This window comes from Parus major, chromosome 2 (assembly GCF_001522545.3).
Source record: "Parus major isolate Abel chromosome 2, Parus_major1.1, whole genome shotgun sequence".
NCBI lineage: Eukaryota > Metazoa > Chordata > Aves > Passeriformes > Paridae > Parus > Parus major.
The window spans coordinates 120,704,764-120,725,052 of NC_031769.1; positions in this window are offsets into that span (position 1 = coordinate 120,704,764).

The window sequence follows — 20,289 nt, forward strand, 5'->3', positions numbered from 1 at the left end:
ACAGTAGTGCCATCTCCTCCCTATCTCAGCTTCTGTAGGAACCACTTTAGTTTGGAACTTAAAAATCAGATTTTTAAAGGTATTTAGTCACTAAATTGCATTTAATCCATTGAAATCAGATTTTCATGTCTTCATGTATTTATCTAAGAAATTCTTCAAAATTGAAGTGTAAAGTTTCTGTCAGGTCAAACTTCATGTTGGCATGTAAAGCATTATACTGAGTCATGATGAAATATTTGCCCACTAGTAAAACAAAAAAAAAAAATGCAGTTGAAAAAATTAAGGAGAGGTGTAGTAGAGAGAAAAGATACAAACTTTGTGTGAAAGAAAGAGATAAACAGGGTATATTTGCTTTTCTCTTCACTCTTTGTTCTGGAGCGATATTATCAGTTATAATAGTATTTTAATGAAAAAAATGAGAAGGAAGTGATGTGACAAGATGTGAAAAGTTGCTCAAAATTTTGCTCAGATTTTGGAGAGTGGAGAAGAAGCAGAGTTGAATTTTCCAGGAAATCTACTGAGAGTTTCCTTCTACTGGTTCTTTTCCTTTGAAAATCATATTTAATTTAATTTAATAATAAATAATATTTTATATTATGAATCATAATAATATATTATATAATATATATTATATAATATATAATATGTATATGAATATATAAAATATATAATAATAATAATTATATATTAAATATATAATTATTATATTATAATTATAATCCTTATAACACATTTCACCTCATTTCAGGAGGTAAAACAATGCTGTAAAAACAGGAAAATTGAAGACTAAATATTATTTTTGATTGATTCATTGATTGTGTAGGAAAATAGGGTTTGCTGTTGGTTTTTGAGGGGGTGGGGTGGGGGTTGAGTCATTTGATGTGTTATTTTTATGGTTCACTTTCAAAACAAACAATTATGCAGGATTAATGTCAAGGAATCCTGGATGTAGTCTCATTAGTTTGTCTATTGCAAAGAAAAAAATCCATTTATATGAAACTTTTATTAATCAGAATTTTTTTTTCTTTTGCATTGTTTTCAGCTGGTTAAGTACATGTAACAGTATTGCAATAGAATCTCAAACAGAACTCTCCTTCTCATATTGTTTCAGTAAGTCCAGCTTCATAATGACAGAGACGATCATAACACAAGAGTGTTTCAATTATGCATAATAAAGTGACTCTAAAGACTTTTAGCAAAGCACAGAGGGATCTATAATTAACAGAAGCAGCTAGGGGGTTTTGGTCACACACAGTTTTTGTAGCAAAAGAGTGATAGAACTGTGGAAATCAGAAGAGTGTCTTTAAAAAGGGATTTTGGAAACCAGAATCACAGCTGAAGATGAATCCTTTGCCCTCCTGCACTATTATTCTCATCTCTAAATTTTCCACTTCTAGATTGATATATACTTACATATATTCTATTATGTTCCTGTCTACATCTTACCCCCACCTCACAAAAATCAGAAAACAAGCTTGAGGCCAGTACCTATAAGTAAAGCTCTCAGGCATTATTTACACTATTAATACTGTTATTTGAATATAACATTCAAAAAATTTTAATTTGTGGTGCATTGAATAAATATTCCCAGCATGTCCTAATCAATTCAGTAGGTAAAAATATTCAGTAGGTATCAAAGGTGAATAAAAAATACATATGGGCCATATAGAGTAGATATTAGTTTCTGAAGTCACTAAAAAAATCAATACACATATTTGATACTTTCCCAATAATAAAGTCCTGTTTTACTAGTCCTCATGCTCCTAACCAACAATAATTTCTGTGCTGTGAAACTATTTAGCCTCTCCTTCTGTTTTAATTGAATGAAAAGCAGTTAAAACATTACTATTTTTCTATGCTAGTAGTGAAATAATTTTGGGGAAATTCTTTGAAGTTCTTGTGAAAAAAGACTTGTGTATGTGAGATGTTATCTGATGAAACAGTAGTACAAGTCATTTAAAATTTGTGAGAAAACAAATTTGTCCTATTGTTATCACTCCAGATTATGGGATCATTCATTTTTTTGATTTTTGTAATTTACTGACTTCACACTACTACTACATAATATTGAACACATTATTTAAATAAAGTATTTGGGAAGTGAGTTAAGACTTCTCAGGTCTTATCTAAATCTTACTGAAATTGAAAATCTATGGAAAAGACTTATATGAAAAAGATTTTTGGAAGGGAGCATCAAATTTTTCGTCTTTCTTTTTGAGGCTGGCACAAATTAACTTTACTAGAAATGGGTTTTTTGGATTTTCTGTAAAATGCTTTCTAATCCTTATAACCCTTTTAAATTGATGGCAGAGTTTAAATTGCATGTTACCATAAATATCTGCATAGCAGTAGAAGGAAAAAGAAAAAAGATTTTTTTAAACTTAATTCTGTAGAAATGCATTGTATTTTCAATCTGTACCTATTTAGATGAGTCTTTTGAATCAGAGTACAAGGTTCACTTACTGTGTTTCATGTATATGTCATGGCCTCAGTTCTCCATAGTTCCATTCCACTGAATGGTTGATTCTTGATAGAAAATTTAGACATGTTGGGTAGATTTAGCTGAAGATTTTCATCCTCTGGCAGTGAAGTAGTTAGCTGCATTTGTATTTACTGTAAGTGTAATTAAGTTTCAAAATTAACACTTTAACACTTCATTAAAATCAGTGGACAACATTTACACTTCTCGTCTGATTTTCCATTATTTTGGGCTGCTGATTGAATGAATGATACATATTGAGGACTTTATTTTAGAACAGAAAATAACCTTGAAGTCCATAAGCAAATTCTTGAGATCCATCCTTGGTCAGTCTTCATTCATATTCATGGCTATGTGACATATTATTTACAGTAAGATGCATTTATTCAATAAATATTAAAGACTTTAAGTTTGATTTCTTATTTTATTTGTTTAGGGGTTTTCATTTTGTTGTTTTGTGGGGGTTTTTTGTTGATGTTTGTTTGGGTATTTTTTTTGTTTTCTCCCTGAAGTGAAGGGGAACGCATCTTTAAAATGGGGTGGGGAAGAAAATATCTTAAGACCTCTGTGATTGTGGCAAGACTTAGATCTTAAGTAATAGACTATCCTTTGGAATTGTTTTTAACTTACAGTGTTTGATTAGAAGTTTTTGCATAAAGACAAATGATAATCATATTTGAACTAAATGAATTTTCTGCCTCATGAGAGTATTTGGAGATTATCACTGCCACTTCCAAATGGACGTATATTTCTCTCATGTAACTCAAGAAGTATATGTGTTGTCACGTAGCAGTGGAGCACCAGAGTTTTGATAGACTTTATTTTTCCCGCACAAATCCTTTAAGAAAGTTTTCATTCCTGAGATTACATTATGATTATAATTTTGAGATCCAGAATTATAGTGACAGTGCTGTTATAAAGGTTGTGTGTTAAAGTGTTGGAAGATATCTGAAAGAAAACACGAATTGCCAGAAAAGTTATGTATCATAATACTATGAAATAAAACTGAAGTTAAAGCAGAGAGGTTAAAAAAACCCCAAGAATTGCAACTTAATATACACGATAAATTCCATTATATAATACTTGATGAGTATTGTGCCTGTGCCTGTTTATAGGGTGAAAATTGAGGAACTTGGAGATACTGGAATGACAAGAAACATATAAAGGAACCACAGAAAAGGGGAAATTCCAAGAGCTTAATAACACCACTGGAAAAATGCCAGATATGTATTTAAAAAACTCCTATCTACAGGCTGGAGAAATTATTCTAAGGAGCCTTAGGTAGCAATGTATGTATTGGATCATATTTAACTATGTGATTTTCTTGTGGGTAAATGTTTTCATGAGCTCTATTCTAATGTTTTACAAGTAAAGTAAATGTATGAGGGCAGTATAATTTATTTTCTAATGAGGGATCAAGTAGTTTATTTCTATTGTACATGTTATTATAGTGACTGTAACATGCTGTGAGAGAGCAGAATGATGAGCAGTCACATCTTGCTAACACATATTAGATGATAAACAGATGGAGACTATGGAGATATTCCATGTTAGGACATGCAGGAAAAATTATTTCACAACTGTAATTAGCATAAATTACTTTTTAAAAGCTTTGGGGTTCTTTTGTTTTGTTTTGTTTTGGTTTGGTTTTTTTTATAGTCTCCTCCTCTGCCCCTTAATAGCCATGACCTTGGAAGCTTGAGTCCTCAAGATCAGCTACAATTACGATGGGTGGATGAAGCCTTAGAGGTTAGAAGTTTAGTTTGGAGAAGTACCAAGAAATTTGGATACTAATCTCATATTTATCCAAACTAATCCTTGGAGGTCCCTCTCCTTCCTCTTCCACATCTTTCTTCCTTCTACCCTCAAGACTGACTATGTCTTTTTTCAGGCTTCATGCTTGCACTGACACTGTCCTTTCACACTCGTCTTGGAAATTTCACATCTGGTATTGCTTTATGCTTCCTGTTATTTTAAAATCACATACAGTGGGATCTCCCTGAGTCAGGGATTTCTCACGAATGCTTAGCTTCTTGCCCTAGTGAAGTCTTAAGTCTGGTGAGATTTGAAATGATGAAAAGTGAGACAGAATTGTCAGGGCCATTAACTGAATTTGATAAAAAAATTCTGTTCAATTTAAGGTCAAAAAAAGGGTTGATGAGACCTCCAGTCTGATCCCCTGTGTAAAGTAAGCAACAGATTTTTAGCTCCTGATTGCTGCATTGAATCCAATAATTTGAGTTTTACTGAAGTATATTTTCCAGCAAACCATCCAGTCTTCACCTAAATACAGCATGAGGACTTCTCTCATCCTCGGTGAAAGCTACTCATTCTTATTATTTTACTTTTTTAAATATTTGACTTTGTCCTCTTCAGCCTCTAAAATATTCATTTTGTCATTCAATATTGAATTACTTGTCTATGGTATATGCTTGTCAATGGTTTGTGAGGACACTTGATGGTACTCTAGAAATGGAACTCAAACATGGTGAAGTCTTAAGATGGAAATTTTTCCTCTTTCCGTAACAACGGTAAACTCATAAACCTGAATGAAAATAAGAGGTAAACATTCAAGTAAAAGGGTCAGAAGTTAAGGAAGTTGTGAGAGTCAAAAGCATTGTGATGGCAAAAGGGAAAAGTGAGATTTTCTTCTCATGCCTATCTTTACCAGGACACACTCTCTGCACCAAACTGGAATGACTACGTTTAACTTTTCTAATGTCTCACCTAATTGTAGCTCCTTATCCCTGCAAAATCATATCTATAACTTTGGCTGTACATGATTTGAATTGGTTCAGTCATCAAGTGATACAGATAACTTCGCATGACTGCCTGTCTTCATTATTTACCAGTGTGCCAATCTTTGTGTCATCCCATAAATTTTATCAGCTCTGATTTTATCTTTGCTTTTCATAGAATTGATAAATATTGAAGGGTGTCAAGCCTAATATGAACCCCTACTGCAACTGAGAAGCACTCTCAGTTGACCAGGATTCCTCACTGCCTGCTACTTTCCGACATGTCAGCCTATTCTAAACCTACTTGTTTTGATTTAGCTTGGTGAAATTGTACCATGTTAAGTTGCATTGTTAGGAAGTAAGCAGTAAGAGACGTATTCAGACAGTTTCTAGACACATTAAGTATTCAGGGAAGTGAGAGGCTAACTGTGTGGCTGAAAACATGTGGAAAACATCATGGACTGGATTTTCTTATGGACCTGTCTGTGTCTGAGACAGCACCCACAGGCTAGTCCCATAACATCACATAACATCACATGCAGTACATACCTTCAGCCTGAGCAGAGTAGAAGAAACTGCTGTTCCAGCTCTCACAGCTGACCTAGGACAGAACAGATGTTCTGCATTTCAGTAGTAAGGAAAACATTTTGGAAAACCAAATGTTCTCACAGCATCTCATCTAAACAAGTCCTACTAAATGCAATTTTTTTTTTTTTCAGATGAATTATCTAAAACAATTGCCCAATAAAAGGGAGAAACTCAAAATTCTAGAACTGGATATTTTTTAATTACCTGCCCATGGATTCCAGGTAAAGATGACATATAAAGTAACAAATATTACTACATTATGTGTAAGTTTAATCTTGAAAATTCCTGTGAGAGGAAAAAATAAAAAGAAGGGTATGCCAATAACCAAATAATCTCTTTCAAAATATCTGATTTTTTTAATGCTGTTGAGAATTTATAGATTTGCTATTATGTTAACTTTTATTTTAAAGGATCACTGTATTGATCCAAAATAATCATATTAAATGTTCATATAAACCCTATCAAAATGGCATTGCCTATTAGAAAAACAACTGGTGTTCTACACAGCAAGGTTTTGAGGAAAATGCAGACTAACTACTTCTGCTTGGGATTTGGTAGCCACAAAGTGACTTGGACTTTGGCCAGAATATTATAGTAAATAAGCTTTCTTTTATGAAAAATGCCATGAGATTTTTAATGGCAAGCCAATCAGGAGGAGATGAATTTTACCTCTCTTCCAAAAACAGCTTAATGAAACTGGTAAAAGTTTACTCTGTTTACTCTGTTTACTCTGAAGGAGTAAACTGAAAGGAGTTTTTAGAAACTGAAGGAGTTTTTAGAAATGTGCCTCACTGACTCCTCTAAATTATATTTCAGAAAAAATAAAAAAATATCTTTTTGTTTTTCTCTTTTCTCTATTAATTCATAAAAATGTAGCTATTTATTTAATATGTTGATTTAAAGTCTTTATTAGCAATAACCTTGTTTAAAAATAAACTGATATACTTGTCTGACAAAATAAGCACACAGATGTTCAACTTTTTAATAAAATATTTTATCTAATGTGTGCAAATATTTTATTTGTAATACTATTTAGATGAGCAGAACAGAAGCTCAATTCATATGCTCCATATTCATAAATGAAATGAAAATTAAATTCATATGAGCTTTTGAGCTCATGTGATGGATTAATAGATTTTGTTTGGATATGAAGTTGCTGCAGATAACAAGTTATCCTTGTGACTATAGAACTGCTCTCCTGCACTAGGGAGTAAAGCTCTTCCTTTATCCCTGAAATACTCCAAGCAATATCAGTTTTCTCAGTTGCTGTGTAAGGGATCCATAGCTAGTCCTTTATATTTCATTTCCATTTCCTCATCTTTGTAGATCATCCATAGACTTCCTTCAGGCTACGAATATGGTAGGAAGTGCTATTCCCACTCCCCTCTTTTTAGTTTCTGTTTTGCAGAATCCTTTGGTTTAGGGAGAAGTTTTGGTCTTATGCATGTTCCCTGCCACTTGAAGCCACTACCTTCTGTTCTTTTCTGTGTAGTTTCTCTTCCTACCTCCTCTGGTTTGTTCCACTTCCCTAGGTGAGGAGCAAAAGTGGAAAAAGCAGAGGTTTCCACTCAGTTGTAAGACAGGATGCACTCTGTGCACTAAGCAGAGAGATTTTCAACCACAGCTACACAAGGCCATCTTTAGAGCCTCAGGTGCCCCAAGCAAGACTAGGTAATCGTGCCCTGGGATGAGGTCAAAGTTGGTATAACAGACAGTTTCAGAACCAAAAATGAAAGCTTTTGTATCTCAGTTCAGAGGAAAGACAACTATTAGAAGTACATCTCAGTGTCACATTGTTAGGCAGAGATGTTATTAACATCACTGATGTACATGTGTAGTAAGCCAGAGGCACAAAAATGCTTCTGTCTGGTTAAAATGTACACACTTGGGCAATGCCAGTGGACATTTTACACTTAAAGGGACAGAAGAGACTTTCTGTGGTAGACAAATGATCTCAAAGAATACTTGCCCCTATCAGTGCCCCTTCCACTTTGGTATCCCATGTGGACACTTGTTTAGAGTTCCCCTAAGGCTGACCCTGCAGCTAGAGTGTGTACAGAACAAGATTGCCTACTGTATGAGAAGGAGGAGCAGAGGGTTCAGGCCCCTAATCAGCAATGACATTTCTGTTTCCTGACACTGCAGAACGAGGAACAAGGGGTCATTCCACGTAGGAAACTCAAATGCAAACCTGCCAATTAAGGGAAACTTATAGTTAGAAGGAATGTCACAAGCAAAGAGACAGAAACACATAAGAAGAACAAAGGCATTTTTAAAGATAAGTGAAGAAAATAATCAAGAACTGACGCTCTAGGGAATTAGAAAAAAAAACCAACAAAACAACCAAAACGTACAAGTAAAAAACAAACTGCCACCAAGCCCAAAGCATCTCTGCATGCCCTGACAAAATAGTCTTAAAATATATCAAATATCCAAAAAGAAAGTATGAAAATGAGGTTGCTGAGTATTAGATTGAACAAACCAGAGATCAGAGATTACAGATGCTATAACATGTACAATTCTGTCATAAAGGGTGGACAACACAGGACATAGGTTATCCCTATAAGACTAGTTAAACAACATGAACGCTTTACCCTGAACCTTAAAATTAATTCCAATTGTGAAAAATTTCAGAAAAAAATATAAACCTATTCAAGTGCACACCTGAAGAATGTAAAAATGAGAAGAAAGGGATAAAGCTCACTTTTAAATTTTTTTTTGTTTTTTTTAGTTTGATAATCTCCTCTCTCTCCTTTTCCCATCCTGGACTATTTCAATATAGTGGTACAAGTTCTTTCCTGCTATGAATATAATCAAAATTAGAAGAAACACTTGCCATATCCAATTATCTTAACTAGATTTAATGCTGGATAATGGAACAAAGACTGTGTAAAATAAAACTTGAAGTAAATAGTAGGAACTCACTTACTGTGGAAATAACTGAAAAATTGATCTTATACCTCAATATTTGCAATTATATTTAAATTTTGATAATTTTAAAAAATATATATTTTTACAAATTCAATTTTTTTTTCTTTAAAGACAGTTTTGTACTTGTTTCTCTCAAAAAAAATTATGAAAATACATTAAAAATTGAAAATAGTTAGATTTACAGTGGTTTAATGCTAAAAAGCACCTCTATATATGAAACACATACTTGAAGAATTCAGTGGAATTGACTGAGAATAGAGAATATGAATTTTTAAGATTTTGAAATTTGATAGGTTGCAATGTTTCAGTTTTGCAATCCTATTCTCTGACTTGCATTCAGAGATGGTTTTAATATTTTCTCGGTTTTAACATTTTCCACTGGTGTCAGAACACAGTCCCATAAGAACAGCAGGGATGTATCACTTGAGTTTTCTTTTTTCCAGTGGGAAGCCTCCATGAATGAGGCTTGATCTCAATGCCAGCATAGGATTCAGCACTCTAGACTGGTGATCTGTGACAGTATTATAATAAAACTTTCAAAGACTAAAGAGAAGAGAAATAGCCTTTAATCAAGAATAGAAAAGAGTTGTTATCAATTCCTCCAATTTATTTCTTGCAGCTCTGTATAATGCCAGTTTTCTCCTGGGGAAATTTCTGGACTGTATATAAAGATACTGAAGAAATGAAAACTGTTGCAGTTGATCACTTGAATCTCTTTCCTTTCTGTGAGAAGACAACGGAGATGACACCACATATTTTAATAAGACATGGTCATCTATTTAAACCCAAATTGAGTGTATAAATTTTGGACTCTGTCTGAGCCCAGTCAAGTTTATAATTCAAGTATTTTACTTAGTAATTACTACCTGTATCTCAAGAAAATAATGTCAGTTTTCTACTGTCTTACATGACTGGCTTCGATTTTTGTTGCTAGAAGAGGTAGAGATGCCTCAGCTAAGCAGAACCCTACAGTAAGAAATCAAGAAGGTATTTCTTCTGTCATTCATAGCAACGTGTTACAATGTTTATTTCTGTATTAGGAAGAAGAATTCAGACAGATCAGCTGGAAGAACTCCTAGCTGTTGTCCTTCTGACAGCTGACTTTCTGAGAAAGAAGATGCCCCTTCTTTCTGCTTAGAGCATGTATTGATAATGGCAATGCAAAAGCTTAAGATTTAAATAAATTACATTTTCTTAAGATTTCTATGCACTGCTAGGGAGATAATGAAGTTTTTCCTTTTTGTATTGGACTGATTGTATGTCCTGCTTTTTGTGAAACCTTTCTGATTAATGACTGAGTACATTACATTACAGTATGTAAAACAGTACATTAATCCTTTGTTTTACTTTTAAAGTGAAGAATTTAATAAAAAATTAATGCATATTTTGTCTGCTATTACAAAATAAAAATGGTATACATTAATATTACAGAAATAAGTTGGATTATTTTTTAAGGGAAAAATTAAGTATTGTTTTTAACATGACAGTACTTGAAGCATCTCTGTATTGCTAATGTGATAAGAATAACTCCAGATGAGTGAAAAAATATAGATGGAATATTTTTAATTTAAGTTTAAGGCTGGTATCATTTAGGCTGGTATTAACTACGTAAGTTAAAGAGGAAAATACTAATGAGAGAGGAAATATTATCATTGTAAGACAATAAATCTTAAAATGTTCTATTTCTTTGGTTGTTCATTAAGTGAAATAACTTGCACCTCTAGGACCCTTTTCAAATAAATGTGTATCTCAAAGAGCTATTACACACAAGCACTGGAGAGAAGATATGGAAAAGGAGTGTGGCAGAACTTGTGAACCAGCAACAAACTTGTCCCAGGCATTTGTGAGTCAGAGAATTGTATGCAATGTATTGCAAATAAAAGCAAACTCTTGATCACTGTCTTGGGTATTGGGGAAAGCAAGAATACAAACAATGTGCCAAATACATACATTCTCCCCTTCTCCAGAGTTAATTCCCCTGGTGTTCTCCAAGGCTTGCATAGAGTTGATGAAAACTCCTCTGGTGAGGCAGTGAGGTGAGGAAAGGAGGCTGAGACAGGGCAGTCCCTCCAGGGTGGGTGGATGCTCCCCTTGTCCCACCCCTGCACACCTCTGCTGAGGGGACCATGGCCTCCTGCAAAGCTCTGGCACACCCCGAGGTGCTCATTTCTGTGCCAGAGCTGCTGGGAATCCTTCCTGGCTAGCACAGAGCAGTCCCATGCCCACCACCCCATGGGCTCCAGCTGCTGTGGGTGAGCGCAACTAAAGGCGTCAGCGCTCGTTCTGGGGCACAGCACTAACATACCCCTGCTTCCAGTAACTGCTGATTTTTCACAATATATTATACAGAATCAGGCTGAACGTTGTGTTTTAACAAGAACACTCCAAACATAAATCCTCATTACTTTTACAGAAGGTTTTAAACAAAATACGTAATGACTTCTGCACCCTCTGCTCTCATGAGAAGCTCAGTTGACATCTACAGTGCTGTGTTAGGATTATATTATGTTTCATAATGAAACTGGAGAGTATTTTGTCTTATCTCTAAAACATTCTTTGGCTTAGAGAAGTCTGGGTTTCATCTTATATTTACAAGCATCTGAAAGAAAAAGAAGCTAAGTATCATTTGTATCAAGCAATTTTATTTACACATACATTTATTATTGATGCATATATTTATAGAGCTGAGAGTAGACTAGGAAGCATATAATAAGTTTTCAAAAAAAAGAACATATAACGTACTTGTCTACAAGTTTACACTTGTGGTTAAAAAATCTATTGTACATTCTGAATTTTAATCCATTTATATGTATATGAAATGCTTTTCCTATATTTCAGACTAAGTGTAATCATATTGTTGTCTAGAAGCTATTTATAATTTTTTTGTATGCAATCAACATGTCACATAAAGGTGGACTATATTCAAGCAGCTGAATACTTCCTGATATATCTGTTAGGGATGTTCCAGTTTGGCTACTTGATAGACCTATAACTTATCCCAGAAAGAGAGAATATGTTGATATTTTCTATGCTGTATGTCTCTTGAGTTTGTGAATATGCTTCAGGAGAACATGGCTATATCTTTACTGCAGCAACCAGGTGCTGTGGGTCACTTCTGGAGATGGGAGGATGGGCTGGAGCTTTGTTTCAGCCTCTTATGAGCACTCTGAGAGTTATTGGTGCTTTGCACGATCTTGCCCAAACAGATTGAGATGCTGCAAAGAGGAGAGAGTCAAAGATGTCAGGTCTTGTAGAGAAGAAAAATTATTGTGCACCCACTGTTTTCTCTATCCTTCTTTCTGCTCTTAAGATGTACATATCACCTCCACCCACCTGCAGAACTAAAAACTCCCCATATAACTCTGAGGTATGAACCGGGAAATTTAAATGAGCAAACAGCAAAAAAATAGGTCAAGCTTCTCAGGCTTTGAGTTGAAAGGAAAAGATTGCAATCCTTGGTCAAGGCTTTTTTACTGCTCAGCTTTTGGAGAAAACAAACTGAATTATGCTTAAGGAGCAAAAAGGAATTAGTCCTGAAATTTCCCTCTAAAGAAAAAAAAAGTAAATAAGAATACCATGCTAAGGAATTAAAAAAAAATTGTCTTGCAAATAATAAAATGTAATGGACTTTGTTTCTGATATAATTTTCTAATTCTGTTTTGATGGATTCTGCATTTAGTAAGTAAATTTTTATGGTTTAGTGGTAGGATCAAGACATTAATCATACGTTAATTACTTGTTATTTAATTTTGAGTCTCTGATAAAAAAAAGGGCAGAAAAATAAAACAAAAATATAAGACATGAATTAAAACTCAGTGGAACCACAGAAACTACTCCAGATTTACATTGCTTTAGTAACAGAAGTAGATATTCCTTCTGTTCTTTGTACAAATTATTTTAAATTAAATGAAGTTTATCAGTTAAACTATAATGAATAAATTAAACTATAACTTTTCATCACATCACTCACAGAAAAGAATTTTCCATACAGAGCTGCTTCCATATAGATGAAGACATATTTCTAAAATCAGTAAATGGAAACTTATACAACAGGTTGACATTTGTCAAGAGTTTTAACTACAATTTTAGTTCATTACCTCAACAACAAAAAGTTTCTGGGCTCTCCTCCTGGCTTCCAGAATGGCCTAGAGGATTTGCATTCTATTCGCAATCTAGTCTGTTTTCTTGTAGCTACTCTTTTTTTATTGTATCTGCTTCTGGAAATTATGCAGCCTGTTCAAATTCATCTTATATCTTATAGAAGCAATGAGTTTGATCTACTTTGTCTTAGAAGGACATCTAACTGATTTTTTTTCTTCTGTGTCCAGTATGTAAGTACATAAAGATTCACTGAGGCAGTAATTTTGGTTACCTCGTGAAAAACTCATTTTTATTCAGCCATCCATGAAATGTGATGACTAGCTTGAATGACAAGTTTGCTTTGTAAACTCTGTCCAAGTTATGTTTAGCAAATGAATGAAAACCAACCAAAAGATGATATTTCAAATGTTTTTTAACAGAATTAGAAACAAACAAACAAAGCCAAAACATGCTCCCCACAACTCAAACAAAATAAAACATCAAACAAAAAAATCCTCTCTGATGCTCACTGAATTTTTGCATATAATCTATTTCTTCTTCCATAAACATTACCTATGTTTTCTCTCGTGGAGATTTTACTTTTACTATTTTTAAGATATGTGAGACAGGTTTATAGCTTTTTTTTATATATTTTTTTAATTTAAACTCTTATTTTTCATATCCCATTACATTTTATGAGATTGGAAACTTGCATTTTCGTCTAGGAGCTATGAAACTGGCTCAGCATACTGCATGCAATGCAAATAACTGGAAATCAAGTGGTGAGAGCAGGAGACACATTAATTATTCATAGAACTAAATGTATTGAAGAGCCCACATTACAGCTTACAAAGGAGTATCTGTGAGTCCAGTGAGGGGAGGAGTAACTGCCTTTAAATCCAGTTAAAGTGCACCTGACACACAAGAGGATGGTTCTCAAAGTGACTGTGAGAATTTTCAATAAAAGATAGGGTTTTTAAAGACATTTCTGTTTCCCAAATCCCAGTGAAAGTCAGTGAGATATGGGAATTTAACTCCCTTCTTCAAATCATAGCTGAAACAAGTGGAAAGGTCTGACCTACATTATATTTTGAATTTTTGCCTGTGTACCCCTGTTAAGAATTTTTTAACATTTACCATTGTATCTACATGTGTTTTGATTGACCCCCTGTCAAACTATGGAGAAATACAAATCTTTAGGGGAAAACACTAGTATATTTACTTTGGACACAAAAAGTGGGTCTCCCAATGTAACACAAACCATTTTTATCATCTTCTTGGTGAAACCCAGGATAAACTTAAATTTGTGGATGACAATTTTCATTTGAATTTTCCTTCTGTGTTTTGTAAATAAGCATCTATAGTTCTCATCTTTTTTTTCTTTCCTAATTTTCACTTATTGAAAGATAAAAGACTGCTGTCATGACATCTTCAGTAATGTTTAGAAGCAAGAGATCTGCGGACAACAGGTTTTTCTAAATAAAAGGAACTGTGAATAGGTTTCATTGAAACAGTATTTCATAGATAAACATTAATGACATTTGCCTTTTTGTTGCTAAGAGTCTTCTAGATGGGGGTTATTTGATAATTTCTGCAAACTTTAGTAGAAAGTATATTGTTACAGAAAGCAGTACTGGTTTGTCAAAAATTTCTACTTTCCTAAAATGTGTCTAAAAATGAATACTATATTCTTAGCATCAGCTTATGCCCCAAGGTGAATTATTAGCTATTGCCTGTAGGGACATTGTTGCTGCTTCGATAAGCAAAGCCTTTTCAGTATGCATTAATACAAATGTGTAACAGAGTTACAAAGTTAGTTGATACTTCATATGGATTTACCAAACATTCCTAACCTTAGAGAGATTATAAATATTCAGTGCTGCTGTATTTTGTGCATCTTCTTTTTCTGAATTAGCCAGAACATCTCATAATCAAGGAAAAAATAGGAAAAATAACATTATTTTCTTATTTCTTTAAAATTTCTTTTTCTTTTTTTCCCTATTTTTGTCACAGGAGTGTTTAAAAGTCTAGAAATTATAAAAAACCTTGCTTCACTTATTATTTTTTTTCAGATGAAAGTGGAGATTTGCTGCTGCAGGAAAAAATTTTGTAGTTTAAATCAAATAGAAATTGAAGTGATTTATTAATTTATTAACCCCATAAAATTAACTAGGCATCAATGAACTACGTATTGAGAGTCAATACTGGTACAATAATGAATAAACCGTATCACTTAGATACTTAGAAAAAGTTAATAAATGGAAATTTTGAAACACCTTTCTATAACTAATCCCAAGAACTTCTAATTGTGGATGAGCACATGCACACACAGGGAAACATTCACCCATTGTCGTAGGTTTTGGGGTGTGCAGATCCCTTCCATCTCAACATGGCAGACCCCACCTGCAAAAACCTGCTTGTGCAAGAGCCCCGGCCTGTGCTTGAGCTTTGTGCTGTCATTCTCTACCCCAGAGGTGACAGTCCCCAGGATAAGCCCCTGTCCACTCAGGGTACAGGCTGTACCTATGGCAGCTGTGAGTGAGCTGCCTGTGCTTGCTGGAGGCAGCCATGGCAGAGGGCATGGGACTGCTTCTGGCAAGCTTTTGCCTTCTGCTCACCTCCACTACCTCTCTCCACTGTCACAGATTTTCAGCCTCAGTTTATACTTCCTTTCAGCTTGAGTCCTTTGCTCCCAACATCATTCAGAGCTGACCTGGGGGGTCTTGTTGAATGGCAAATTGAATATAAGTGAGCAGAGCCCAGGAGGGAAAACGCAGGCAGCCAGGAGGGGCAAACATGTCCTGTGGGACATCAGGCACAGCATCACCAGCCAGGTGAGGGAGGGGATTGTCCTGCTCTGCTCTGAGCTGGGGTGGCCTCACCTTGAATATTGTGCGCAGTGTAATAAGAATGTAAAGCTATTAGAGAGTGTCCAAAGGAGGGCTATTAAGATGGTGAAATGCCTTGAGGGGAGCCATAGGAGGAGCAGCTGAGATCATTTGGTCTGTTCAGCCTGGAGGAGACTGAGGGGAGCACCTCAACATAGCTTACAACTTCCTTGTGGTGGGGAGAGGAGGGAAAGGCACTGATCTCTCTGGTAACCAATGACAGCACCCAGTGGCTGAAGCTGTGTCAAGAGAGCTTTAGGCTGGATATTAGAAAAAGGTTTTTTCACCCAAAGGGTGGTTGGGCTGGAACAGACTCCCCAGGGGATTATTTACAGCACCAAGCCTGACAGAGTTTAAGAAACACTTGGATGATGCTCCCAGACACACGGTGTGGTTGCTGGGGTTATCCTGTGCAGGGCCAGAAGTTGGACTTTCATGTTTCAGTGTGAGTCCTTTCCATCTCAAGATATTTTAAGATTCTTCAATCTCTGATTATTTCATCTGGCTGATGTTCATGATTCTCTTTAATGTGATCTATCATTTTTAGGCAGATATACCTTAGAAAATTTTGCATATTCAAGTCACGTGGACACCATATACACAATCACCTTTATGTTAATAAATATTGAGAATCTGTCTGTTTGCCAAAGGTAGCCCATATAAGGAGCATAAAAGCAAATCAATGCATACAACCCATACTTTTATTGTTCATAAAGGACAACAGTTTTCCTGGGTTTTATTTTAACCATTGCCTCAAACATCCCTGTTATGTAAATCTTGTATTCTAGAATCTGGATGTAATAATCTTGAGCAACATTTGACATTGAACATGTGTTAATGCAATTACTTTAGGCTTTCCATTTGACACTAATAAAATAATAAAATAGAGTATATTTTTCTCTTTTATGAGATGCTTTAAACAGAAATTCTCCATTTTCACAGTTATGATACCATCATGTTATATTTGTGCATCACTCCTTCCATCATAGATCAGAACTCCTGTGTAAGATGACTCTACAGGACCTCACACCGATTTCCATGCTGCTTTGATGAAGAGAGGAGTGGTAATTTGCTACATTGATGAATGGATAAAAGTAAAACAGCATTGTATTAAATCAGTGGGTGCAAAATTCCATGTGTCCTCAATCAGCCTCTGCTTCTCAGTGTGCAGCACATGAGAAAAGGAGGTTGGAATATTCACAGTCTGTGAAATCATGAAATGGTAGGGTTTGAAGTCTGGTGTAGTTATTTTTTACTCCTCACTTTTCTGTACAGTATACAAATTTCTGTATCTATATGTATCTAAGATATCAGGACATATATATGGATTATTTGGTAATTCTTTACAAACACACTAAGTACTCATAAAATCTATTCTCCATTCTTAAATATTTTGACAATAAAGTTTGATTTATATACTTCTACTTTATTTATGCCCAATACTTTTTGCCTTTGTCTATCATCAGTTTCATGTCAAGCTTGTGAAAAAAACTTGTCAGTGTCAGCTCTCCATTAATGAAATAACATGTGCTTTACTTCCTTTTTATTAATATTGGGGTTTTTGCTCTCCCCCCTTTTTTCTCTTTTTCTTTTTCCTAAAAGAGTACATGAGGCATTATCTCTATTGCTGTATTAATAATCAAGCATGACTTTCTCTTCCTACTTTGAGAAAGATATTGAAAACAAAAGCAGACTCAAAATGCTTTTAAAACATACAACTTACAAATTTAATATGTCTAATCAAAAATGGTAACAGAGAAATTTAAAACTTACATTAGTAAAGTAAAAGTATTCCATTTTTTAAACCAGGGAAAAGGAGACTAAACATCAAAGAAGCGAAAACTTAAGTGACCTAAAGCCAATGAGCAGACTGTGGGCTTGGTAAAAAAGAACCTACAATGCTATTCTATCATTGTCTTTATGAGAAAAAGGTCATGCAAATTCTGGTGCTGGAAAAATGAAGGAGATAAATTCTAAAATAAGGAAATTATGATAAATATATTCTTTTGCATTTGCATTAAACATTCCAGTTGATTGGTATTAGCATTAGGTTAAAATATTTATGGCACTTGTTCTGGATAAATCACATCAATATAATTTATTATTTAAGAAGAAGTGAGAATAATCTGCTTCAGTGCAGATAATATTGTTATTCATGCTGTCCTGATGAATACCAGCTTTAAACAAGTGGAAAAATGTTAAGTCTTTGTACACCCTTGATTTAGAAAACTGTAACAATATTATGATTTTAAATACCTTTTAATTTAGAAGAGGACACTCAAATAAGAGAAGGATTAAAATGTGTAAAAAGAAGGAAGATGAATATGTCCTAAGAATATCACCAGAGTATATTCTATACTGATCTACCTCTGTATTGGCACTGGGCTCATCAATCAGATTAGCTGCCAGTGGATTTTATGGTCCTTACATTTTTTAGAATATCATGGTTTATTCCTGGCAAATGCATTTTCAAAACACAGTATTAATAATGATAAGACACTTGCTTTTTGCCTTTATGTAATATAGATTCTATTCTATTAGTGGAACATAGATACCACCATGATAATTCAAATCAAGGAAAAAACCTCCCAAAGATTTAGAGAAAGAAATTGACTAAGATAAAGGTATGCAAAAGTTTTGAATTTAAGATTTTATATTTTTTTTGTATTGGAAATTGTTTTATAATATTGCAGTCATTATTTCCTTAGCATCAATCTGTACAAATATAGAAAGAGGATTCAGACCCTAGCTTACAAACTGAAGTTTATCCAAATGAAAGTAACATGTTTCAGACATATAACACTATCTATTGTCAGACAAAACTTCACATTTTCTTTTAAATATTCCTTTACCCCTGGGTAATTATCAGAGAGAGAGTTTATAAAAGAAATTTACAGCAAACCCTGGTCTGCGTTCACAGGAGGAATGAATGCTATTTGTAACGTGTGAACTGTAAAAGGAGAGATGAAGGAAATAATCAGACTTAATAAAGCTATTTGAGATAAATTCATGTGCTAAGAAAGAGTACAGAAAACATTTGAACTTGAAAATTTGGAAAAGATGATACAAAATCAGACGGTAATTCAGGGGATTAGTGGAACAGACAGTACCTTTTTTTGGTGGTAGAGACAGAAAAGAGAGCCATCAAGACTGCAAAAAAGTAATAAAGTAACAAAACTCACATCCATAGGCAGTAAGAAGCAAGGCTTCCAACCCTGTGTGAGGAGCATTTTGCAGTTGCTGATCTTAATGTGGTCAGGAAAGGGATCAAAAATTCCTAGCGAAAAAAAACTGAAGGAAATACTACATTGAGATTTCAATAATAGCAGATGAGAAATTGTAGTATAGTTGAGGGGCTGAAGAGGGGAAAACTCTATGGGAGCTGTGTAAAACAAGGGCTGGAAAAGAGTTAGAAACAGACAAAATGGAATCATGGACACAGAATCCAGAAAAGCTGAGTTAAGTGATGACACTAGAGAGAAAAAACCTGAAGAAAACTTGTGATGGAGAAAGAGTAGGGAAAATTTTAGATAAGATATTTTTCAAAGCCTTTTCCAACTTCATAGTTTTCAAAGCTTGCTGAAGTTCCAGTAGTTTTTGTCCATTTTGTTTTTGTATAGTCTTTGTATGACAGTCTCCATATATTTCCCATTGCATTGAACATTGCGATTGGGTCTATGAAGATTTGTACTGACCTCATTGTGTCATCAGCTTGACATTATAATTTCATCTCCACAGAAACACTGAAACACTTTTCATCATGATTTGATATTGTAAATGTGGTGACCATAGATAGTAATAAAAATTCCTTGCAATTGCATTTTGACATCGTAATATAATCTCCATAGTCTTCACTTGACATTGTGATGAGATTGTGGCAGTGCTAACTTTGTATGAATGAAGCTGGGCCCATGGAATGAAAAATTTAAAGTACGGTTTTGTGCACAGAGGACAAATTGTTATAAATACATATATATTTTATCACAATTAAATTTTTGTTAAAAATTATAACACATTCATTATTCATCTCAGGAATGGAGATCTGGAACATTCTGTTAAGTGAGGAGATCAGAAAACTAACCTGTTTTCAGATAAAACTTTCTGAATTTATGCAAATACAGCATATTTAGTGCCATATCAGAGACTTGGAATCTGTGATAGGAAAGTTCTTCACAGTTTCGTTGTCTTCTGAGGCATGGACTTCTGCCTTAGTTCTTGAGTAGTGCAGGAATAAGAGCCAAACATCATACGTTTATAAAAGAATTTTTCTATTTAGAAATGAATGAAATTAATGGATTAAATTAATGAATTTTTAATTTTAAACACATGCATATGTCTTATAACATGGATCTCATGTTTATCTGTTTTGGTGTAAAAAAAGGAGGGCATCCCTTGGAGTAAAACATCTGGTGTGGGCCTGTTTGATTCCGTAAAACTTGAGGTTCAGAGTTGTTAAGTAAAGTGACAGACTGATTTAAACAGTGACTTTCATCCTCCTAAATTAGTCATTACTCCAATATGACCTGGAATGACATTTTTTAAAAGTCAAAGCATTGCTGATTTTTTTGTGGAATCTGAATTGATG